The sequence below is a fragment of the Symphalangus syndactylus genome, chromosome 24 (assembly GCF_028878055.3).
Source record: "Symphalangus syndactylus isolate Jambi chromosome 24, NHGRI_mSymSyn1-v2.1_pri, whole genome shotgun sequence".
Taxonomy (NCBI): Eukaryota; Metazoa; Chordata; class Mammalia; order Primates; family Hylobatidae; genus Symphalangus; species Symphalangus syndactylus.
This window is the reverse complement of record NC_072446.2, coordinates 42,775,674-42,783,807: the sequence shown is the minus strand read 5'-3', so window position 1 is coordinate 42,783,807 and position 8,134 is coordinate 42,775,674.

The window sequence follows — 8,134 nt, the reverse complement described above, 5'->3', positions numbered from 1 at the left end:
ACACAGAACAACGTGCTGGGAGGCTGAACCCAAAGGCTACTAACATGGCAGACCAAAACAAGAGGGAGAAAGGAAAAGCCTATACAAAATAACAACAACCTTCCCCAGTTTCTATCCAAGTCAAGTTTACCCAACCCTGTTGAACAGTCTCCCTTTGTGCTCCTGTCCCTGTAGCCAGTTTATTGAACATGCTGGACTCAGTAGGGTTCAAGCAGAAAGCTGCTTCATTCTTCTTCACCACTGCCCTTTCAAATCTGCCAAATTATTCCTCCTAAGAGGCAGTAATTGTACCTATTATTCAGGTAATAAAAATTGCAATCTCTCATTCAACATGAGTGATGGTGGGCTTCTTAGCCATTTTCCACCTTGCTCTTCCATTCTTCTTTTCTCTCACTGCCACCTCTGGAGCATAGGAAAGGGGAAACTAAGGACTAAGGCTGGGGTGATTTATGACTTGCCCACATTCTTGCCACCTCATCAGGCCAAGGGCAGGATTTAAACCCAGATCCACCTGATCAGAAGCAGAGGTCTTTCTGCTCCACCACAGCTATAACACACTTATCTCTCTTTCCCTCTCTATAACACACACTCGCCATAACACACTTATCTCTCTCCCTGTCTCTCTCTCTCTCTCTCTCGCACACACACACACACACACACAGTGTGGGGAAGGCATTTAGGTCCTTCCTAGCTAGACATTCTGCTGCCAAAATAATGATGCCTGAATATTTGGTGAGAACAAAAGCGCTGCATACACAGGCATGTCAAAAGGAAGCCTAAAAATATTTAACAGACACAAAATAATAGTTGGAATCCAGGTGTTCAGGGTGCTTTAGGGAAGTGTTGCTTCCCAGGATGATGGGAGACTACCAGATCAATGCTCACGAAACAGCACAACTCAAATCAATTACATCACATAGAAAATTGGACAGAAGAGGACTTGCTTCCTTACTGATAAGAGACCTAAGACTGAGGCTGACCTTGACCAGGGGATACAACCATAGTGACTGAAAGAAATCCAACTCCAAGAGAAGCCAGGCTACATAGGACCTGGGGTGGAAGATAGATCCAAGGAGCAAGACGGAGGAGGGATCTAGCTCCAATTTCTAAGTCCTGGACAAGGGAAATCTGTGTCACTGTGTTGTACACTGGAAACTGCTCAGCTACGTTGAGTAGTGAAGTAAAAAATGAAGTATTAACTTAATGAAAGTACCCAGCATGTCTCTGAGAAAGTGCACTATTTTATTGGGAAAAAAAACTACTTTGGTAAATATTATAAAGTGCTCAGTATCAGTAATAATCATGCAAATTGTGAAGAAACCCCAACTCCTGACTTCTCTTTGGGAGGGGAAAGGAGTGGAACATTGATCCAATGTTTTGACTTTTTGGGGTGCTGCGCAAGGACTAGTTTCCATCATGCCTGAATTTAAATGCTGATGGCTTGGTCTAGCACCAAAATATGCAGTATCACAGATAAATAATAGGTGGAGCTATTGGTTTGGTCTAGCATCAGTCTGCAGTATCACAGACAGAAACTAGGTGGAACTTCAGTACCGTGGCTTACTGCAGCACTGGCCAGCCCACAGCATCATAGGCAGACACTAGAGGGAGCACTTGAATAGAAAAACCTCTTCAGTTAGGCGACTGTGCAGGTAAGCCCCAAAAGGGTGCATTCCCCAGAGAAGGCTTGACAGGTCTCCAGATTCTCTAGCCAGGCTGATTGGAGAAAGTCCTCCCTGTAGAAAACCAGACCACAAAGACTGCGAGGGGTAGCTGAGTTTTCAAATGCCAAAGTACCAACAGAAGATAAGAAGACATATAAAGGAACAGGAAAATATGGCCTATTCAAAGAAACACATTACATCTCTAGAAACTGATTCCAAAGAAATATATGAATTATCTGACCAAAAAAATGCAAAATAATAGTCATAAGAATGTTCAATGAGTTAAAAGAGAGTACAGACAGACAACTAAATGAAATCAGGAAGACAATGGATGAACAAAAGGAAAGTATCAAAAAAGAGACAGAAAACTATGAAGAAGAACCACACAGAAATTCTGAAACTGCAGAATACAATAACTAAAATTAAAAGTCCACTAGAGGGGCTTAGCAACAGATGTTACCAAGCAGAAGAAAGAATCAGCAAATTCAAAGACAGGACTTTTGAAATTACTAAGACAGAGGAGAAACAAAGAACTAAGAAAAGCAAAAGGAGCATAAGAAACTTATGGGACACTACGTAGAACATTATGGAACAACCTACACACTATGAGAATCTAAGAAAGATAAGAAAAAGAGAAGGCACCACAGAGCCTATTCAAAAAAAATAATGGCTGGAAATTTTTCTAATCTGAGGGAAAAAGTAGACATAAAAATTCAAAAAGCTCAACAAACTCCAACTAGGACGAATCTAAAAGCATTTACACCAAGACACAATTAAACTGTCAAAAATAAAAAACAGGCTGAAGTGGGAGGATCACTTGAGCCCAGGAATTTGTGGTTACAGCAAGATGTGATCATGCCACTGCACTCCAGCCTGGGTGACAGAGAGAAACTTTGTTTCAAAAAAAAAAAAGACAAAGAGAGAATCTTGAAAGCAGCAAGAGAAAAGCAACCTGTCACATACAAAGGAGTTGCTATTAAATCATCAGCTAAAGTCTCAACAGAACCCTGGTAGACTAGAAGGAGTGGGATGTGATGAGAGAAAAAATAGCTGCCAACAAAGAATACTACATAGGACTAAACTGCCTTCAAAATGAAGGAGAAATGAAGACTTTCTTGGATAAACAAAGCTGAGGGAATTCATCACCATTAGACCTGCCCTGAAAGAAATGCTGAAAGGAATCCTTCAAGTTGAAGTGAAAAGATGATGAACAGCACCACAAAGCCATACAAAAGTATAAATCTACCAGATAAACGTAAACATAGAGACAAATATAAAATCTGGAAGTATTGTAACATAGGTGTATAAATCACCTTTGAATTTGGTATAGAATTTTAAAAGCAAAACCATATGAAGTAACTAAAAGTCTATGTTGATGAATACACAATACAAAAAGATAATTTGTTTTATTACAGTAACATAAGGGGGCAGAGATGTAAAGAAGTAGAGTTTTTATATGCGATTTAAGTTATTATCAATTTAAAATATCTTGCTATAACTTTAAGTCTCTTTGTGTAGTTGCAATGGTGACGACAAATAAAATATGCATAGAATACCAATGCTCTTCAACTTATGATGGGGTAACATACCAATAAACCCATCAGAAGTCAAAAATATTGTAAGTCAAAATTGCATTTAATGCCAGCAACACAGCATACTGTCCCTGACTTACTTACAAATTTTCAACTCTATAATTATGCAAAAGTAATACACATTCAGTAGAAACCATAACCCCATTGTAAGTCATAGGAACTTTTTATCTTATGCTGGGTTTGCATTCAGGTACTGTCTGTATACACAAGCAGAATTGAAAAGAGAATCAAAATATGTCAGTACAAAAACATAAACACAAAAGAAGTCAGCAAAGGAGAAAAGGAGCAAAAACCACTGGACAAGACATATTAAAATATATTGAATATCTTGTCCATATATATGGACAATTAACAAAATGAAAATAGTAAGTCCTTCCATGTCAGTAATTATTTTAAAGGCAAATAAATACCTCAATTAAAAGAGATAAATGAGAAAACATAAAAACAGCAGAGCAAGATGATAGAATAGAAGGCCTCACCAATCATCTCCCCCCTAGCTCCAGGAAGGACACTAATTTAACAACTATCTACCCACGAATAAAAGAGCCCTCACAAGAAATAAAAATCAAATGAGCAGTTACAATACCTGGTTTTACTTCATATCACTGAAAGAGGCACTGAAGAGGTAGAAAAAAAATAGTCTTGAATGGCCAACACCACCCCTCTCCTAACCCCTGGCAGTGGCAGCATGGTGTGGAGAGCATTTCTGTGCACTGGGGAAAGGGAGATCACAGCAGTTGTGAAGCATTGAACTCAGTGCTGCCCTATTATAAAAGAATACAAAATGGGACCAAACTCAGCTGACACCCACCCACAGAGGGAGCATTTAAACAGCCTTAGGCAGAGGGGAATTGCTAATCCAATCTCAGTGATCTGAACTGCAGTTTCTGCAAGCCTTACCACTGTGGGCTAAAGTACTCTGGGGCTCTAAATAGCTGAAAGGCAGTCTAGGCTCCAAGAGCTGCAACTCCTAGGCAAGTTCTAGTGCTGAACTGGGCCCAGAGACTGTGGACTGGGGGAACATGCAACCTACTGAGACACCAGCGAGGGCAGCTAAGAGGGTGCTGGCATCACCCTTCCCCTAACCCCAGGCTGCACAGCTCATGAAAGAGACCTCTTCCCTCCACTTGAGGAGAGGAGAGGGAAGAAAGAGGAGGACTTTGTCTTGCATCTTGGATGTTGGGAATAACGCTCAAAATCCTAAGGAAACTGAACACTCACACAAGGATTCTTAGCAAAGCAATTTTACTTCTGCGCAGAGGGGTGCTTCTCCTTGGCCAGTCGCCATGAGAGCACACTTGAACAAAGGGTCACAAGAGCCTTTATTCCTGACTCAAGTCCTGCCCCTGTACCCTTTCCCCATTGGCAATGGTCGGGCAGTACAATCTAAATTAATCCTGGTTGGCTAAACATTTGAACTTTTTTTCAGATGAGGAGGGTATGTAAGGAAGAGAGGCGAAAGGGGAAGGGGTGTCTGCAATGAGCTAGAGAGCAAGTCTTCTTTCCAAATAAGGAAAGGAATGTGAGCTGGTACTGATAACGCCTGGTACTGTGTCGTGTCTGAGCATGTAAGAAAGGAAGAAAGGAAGAAAAAAGAGAAAAGTGAAAAAGGGATGGGGGTACTATGAATTAAAGAATAAAGGATTAATCAGGCTATTTGAAGAGAAGCCTCATCATATCCCACATGGATATCAGCTCAACCACAGCAGGATAGGGCACCGTGAGGCCCTTTTTCAGGTCCTAGCTCCAGGATGATATTTCTTGACACACTCTGGGCCACAAGGGAACCCACTGCCTTGAAGGGAAGAACCCAGTCCTAGCAGCATTCATCACCTGCTAACTAAAGAGACATTGTGCCCTGAATAACCAGCAGCAATACCCAGGTACTATGTTGAGAGACTTGGGTGAGACTTTCTGGCTTCAGGTGAGACTCAGCACATTCCCAGTTGTGGTGGCTACGAGGCAAGGCTCCTTCCACTTGAGAAAAACAGAGGGAAAAAATATGAGGGACTTTGTCTTGCACGTTAGGTACCAGCATAGCCACAGTGGGGTAGAGCATTAAGTGGTTTTTTGGGGTCCCCAATTCCAGGACTTCATTGGTGAATAGCATTTCTAGACCTGTCCTGGGCTAGAGGGAAGCCCACTGCCCTGAAGGGTGAGTTCCAGGCCTGGCAGCATTCACCACAAGCTGACTGAAGAGCTCTTGGGCCTTAAATGAACATTGGTGGTAGTCTGGCAATACTCCCTATAGGCTTGTGGTGGTGTTGGTCATGGGGCGAGACTCCTCTGCATTTGGAAAAGAGAAAAGAGTGGGAAGAACTGGATCTTGTACTTTGAGTGCCAGCTCAGCCACAGTACAATAGAACACCAGATAGATTTCTAAGGTTTTTGACTCTAGTTCTTGGCTCCCAGATGGCACCTCTGGACATGCCCAGAGCCTGAGGGGAACTTGCCATCCTGAAAGAAAGAACACAGGTCTGGCTGGCTTTGCCACCTTCTGATTATAGAGCCCCAAGGCATTGAGTGAACATAGGCCACAGCTAGGGAGTGGTTACAGCAGGCCTTGGGACTCAGTACTGTTCTGGCTTCAAGTCTGACCCAGCACAGTCCTAGTGGTGGTGGCCACAGGCTGCTGTGTCACTCCACTCCCAGCTCCTGGAAAAACCTAAAGCCTCCAAGAACAAGCAAAACCAATCTATTGTGATAGAAATCAGAGGTAGTTGCCTCTGAGGCCAGAGATTGAATGCAATGAAACAAGAATGAACTTTCTACATCTTGGGTTGGCTATTACACAGATGTATATGGATGCAAAAGTCTAAAAATTCACTGAACTGCACATTTAAATGTTTGTGCCTTTTTCTGTATGTAAGTCAGACCTCAATAAAAATTTAAAACAAAAACACCAAAAAGCAAGCCATGGGATTTGACATGAAATAGGAAAAGGGAGCAAGAAAGGCAAACCAAGCCACAAGGCAGGACCAATTGCCAATAGCAGAAAATCAAGTTCAAGGACCTTAGAGGCTTTAGTATTGAGACACCAAACGCTTCCTCCTAAATGAAAAGAAGGTAAGAAATGAGGTTGGATGACTTTCATGTTATGTCATAAAAAGCCATGCTTTGTTCTCATGGGACTTGTGGCATTTGGTGCTTACAGACCATTGGAAATCCTCACTGCTTTATCTCCCAGGTTCACTGGTAGCTCTTGGAAAATCAGGAATCTGAGAGACTCACAGAAACTGCCACTAATGATGCCAGCTGCTTGTGCTTTAGAGGTGATTTATAGAAGACAGGCAGCACTGCAAAACCTCACATGTGCATAAATTAAATCCACCAATTCTCACATATCTGCCCCCTCTTCATGGCTAGAGAAGCAAGCATGCCTCTCCTTTTACCTTCCAAATCTAAGCAAGAACCTCTCCTTTGTAGAACCTCTAGAATAACGATGGTAAGGAGTTACAGAAAATGTAGTTCTCAGGCTTCTAGAACCTCCGAAAAAAGAGGAGAGCAGAGAAAAGGCGGAGATAGATGCTGATTGCAAAGACACCAGTGTTGCTCTTTTTAAGATTGCTATTTACTTGATTCCTGCTAAGGTTGAATGCTTTCCCTGTGCTTGCTTAGTATGTTTTCCATTTAATGGTAAACAATGAAAAAACTGTTGTTTTAACAAAGTTCCATTTTTGTAGTGGAAGGAAAAAAAGCTTTATGGGTAGACTTGTGTTCTATATATACCTCAGGTGCTCTTGTTGAGGATAACTTAACTCAGGCTAGTAATAGACACTATAGTTCGTGTGATACCCAAGCACACTGACCAGGAGGAATGCCACTGTTCCTAGTTACTGAGCAATTACTGCAAGCCAGTGCTTCATGCGCAACCACATTTCATGTGTTTTATAGATGACGTGACAGATATAACATTTTTAACTATTTCCTTTTGCATTTTTCCACCTCCCAGTAGTTTAATTCCTTCCCTGGAAGCTCTTTTTTCCTATTCTAAAGCTGGAGTGTGAGACTTGCTGTCTTGAGGCAGGGGCAGGAGGGATGCCATCTAGAACAAAGAAGGCCAGCTGTTAGGAAGAGGACTGAGATTAGGAAAGTCCCTACCAGAAGGAAAAGAATGGGAACTCCTCCCCTTATGACTTGGTGAGGTAGTAAGAAAAAGAGGGAGAAGACAGGGGTTGAGAGGCTAGAGTCCTGCCAACCCCACAGTCCTGAGGTCCAAATGCTGGGGTGGGGTGGGAATGGAGTTTAGGGATTCCTACAGCATAAGGGATCATGGCCTGTCTTCCCAAGGTGTTCATAGTCCACGACATCACAAAGAAACCATATTCAACCTAGCTTCTGAGCATTAGATCAGAAACAGTAGAGGAATTGAATGTCTTCAAAAACTGGTGACTGTGGTTAACCCTAAGGAAAGTAATGTCTGGGAGCCCTATAAATGAGGCACTGAGACCTCTGAATTTTGTACTCTGTAGATGCCCATGGCAGATAAATCACAGAAATGTCCACAATTCTATACCCCCTCTTTGTATCCACACCTTTTGCAATTAGGCTTTGCAGTTCCTCCTAACAAGAGGCAAAGTCTATTTTCCATTCCTCGAATCTTGTCTGGTCTTGTAACTTGCTCTGGCCAAAAGAATATGGCAGAAGTTTCCTTGTACCTTGCACTGTCTCTCAAACTGCCCCCTTCATGTGAACAAGACTAAGTTAGTGTCCTGGAGGATGAGAGACCACATAGAGGACAGCTGAGGTACCTGGGTTAACAATCAGTCAACCGCAGTAACAAAGCCACCTAGCCAACCTGCAGCTGACCTCAAGTGCATGAACATTCCCAGCCAAAATCCGCTGAGATGAGAAGACCCAACCACCAAACTGAGCCCA